Source organism: Cyprinodon variegatus, unplaced genomic scaffold (assembly GCF_000732505.1).
Source record: "Cyprinodon variegatus isolate N-32 unplaced genomic scaffold, C_variegatus-1.0 Scaffold1383, whole genome shotgun sequence".
In the NCBI taxonomy this organism is placed as follows: Eukaryota; Metazoa; Chordata; class Actinopteri; order Cyprinodontiformes; family Cyprinodontidae; genus Cyprinodon; species Cyprinodon variegatus.
Window position 1 is genome coordinate 28860 of NW_015151836.1, and position 2651 is coordinate 31510.

The following is a 2651-nucleotide window of genomic DNA, read 5'->3' on the forward strand; positions in this document are numbered from 1 at the left end:
TGGACGTCCCAATAGGTGGAGGTGGACGTCCTCATAGGTGGAGATGGACGTCCTCATAGGTGGAGGTGGACGTCCCAATAGGTGGAGGTGGACGTCCTCATAGCTGGAGATGGACGTCCTCATAGGTGGAGGTGGACGTCCCAATAGGTGGAGGTGGACGTCCTCATAGGTGGAGGTGGACGTCCTCATAGGTGGAGGTGGACGTCTCCATAGGTGGAGGTGGACGTCCTCATAGGTGGAGGTGGACGTCCTCATAGGTGGACGTCCTGATAGGTGGAAAAGGACTCCAGGTATAAAGGAAGCCAGTTTGAACGTTGCCGTGATGCAGCCTGGTTTTAGTCTCATCCTGCAGACTTCAGACCTTCGGTAGAAAGTATGTTTCCGCAGAAACCAGATGTCCCGGTAGAAATGTTCTGTCTGACTCTGCTGAGGTCAGGAGTATTAGCAGCAGCTAAAAGAACAAATGGAATAATCCAGGAAACGCGTCAGGAAGGCGACAAAGAAATGGTGAGGACAGCTGACGGCGAGTCGGGTTACAGCACCACTAACACACTGCTCACAGACACACGTTTGTTCATCTGTCTTTGTGAGGACTCATTAACATAGCAACGCGTCTCCACGCTGAGCTCCACGGTAGAGCAATGGACCCCTGCAGCCAGAAGGTCCTCGGTTCAAATCCTGACGTCTTTCTGAACAGAGTTTGCCGTTCTCCCTGTGAGTGAGAGAATTGGTTTTCTCAGGGTACTCCAGCTTCCTCCCACATTACAGCTGGGTTGACTGGTCTCTCAACAGCATCCTTAGACATGAGGGTGTCGCTGTGTGTTTGCCAGCAGAAAGTCAAAGAGGATTTCTCCAAAAAATATTTGATAAAATAGCTTCAGAAAGCGAAGGAACGCTAATCTGTGCAGGGGACTGAAATACAGTATTAAAATAACTCTCTACAAACACCAGGCGTCAATCCACTAAATCAAAAGATTTAAATATCTTAATGAAAGAGACCCGAACCTATGATGTCTGGAGCGACTGACATAGATCAGAGAAGGACTACACACATTATTCAGCCACACACCAAGTCCACTCTAGAATAGACTTCTTCCTAATGAATAAAGCAGACAGACACAAGGTGAAGGAGCAGCAGATCTATCAGACCACAACATTATCTATCTATGCATTAATCTAGACACCACACCAAAATATACTTTATGGAGACTAAACATTGGCATCTAAAATAACGAAACTGCTGTAAAAGAGATTAAAAAAGAAATAAAAGTTTCATAACGGAAAACCAAAACAGCCAAGTAGACCCCACCATACTGTGGGACATTTCAAGAACAGATAAAACATTAAACCAAATAAAAGAGGTGATAAAAAAATAGAGAATAACCTGAAAGATGAACAAGAAAAGAAATTGAGATCATTAAAACAAAATTAATATGAGGCAACAAAAATTATGGCAAACGCCTCAGATCTCAACAAATTAAACCATCAATACCTGGTATATCGGACCCAAAAAAGAATAAGGTCACAAACAATTTAGAAGAAATCCGCATTGAGAATATTATGGCTCTCTATATACTCATCCAGACCCAAACGGATTAGTAAGAATTTCTACAATCACTAGACCTTCTGTCAAAACTCAAGATAATATAAGACGAACTCTTCATATTATTGACCGAATAAACAGACAGCAATTATCTGCAGTTTTGATCAGTCTGGATGCAGAAAAAGCCTCTGATCTCATGGCCGTTTCTATCTAAAGTATTAGAGAGAATGGGTTTTAATAAACCAATTATAAGATGTATTCAATCACTTTATAAAGAACCCAATGTAAGGATTAAAATTAACGGCCATGTTGGGGGAAGCTTCAACCTGTTTAGAGGCACACGCCAAGGTGGAGAAGGAGAAGATTGTTGCTCCAGTTAATGCGTTACTTTATATGAAGGCCTATGGCAGGCCGTTTACACATTTATTTGAATGTCGCAAATGTTTATTTCTGAATTTTGTGTTGTTATATTGGTTTGGTGAAAATAAACAAGTGAGATGGGTATATATGTTTTTTGCCTAATAATTCTGCACAGTAATATTTAGCTGCACACACAGACATCTTCATAAAATGACCAAATCTAAAATAAAAACAGCATCAACTTCCAAAAATATGAAACTTTTACATTAAGGAGTCTTTTGGGTTGATTGAGAACACATGAGGCCCAATAATAAAAATAATCCTCAAAAATACAACTTGCCTAATAATTCTGCACACGGTGTATAAAATAATAATATCTGCTCTGCGTTTCTCACATTAGTGGAACGTCTTTAAATCTCTACGTAGAACAGTGGCGTCCAGATTCAATCCTAAAGGAGGCTATCTGCCAACTAGCAGCTTCCTAGAAAAAAATACTCAACGACACTCAAAAAAGTATTGAAACACAGTAATCCAGTAAATGTATTCTGTTACTTTCCACCACCGGTTGAGTTTTAGTTCAGATCAGTTTATTTCTATAAACTCTTTACAGGCGGTTCTGATCTTCCAGTCCGATTTCTATCCAACGGCAAGAAGGATTTGATCTGTAAAGCAATAAATAAATAAATGATTTCTATGGCATAAAGTAAAAATATGAATGTAATCATTACTGATTATTTAAATATATGTT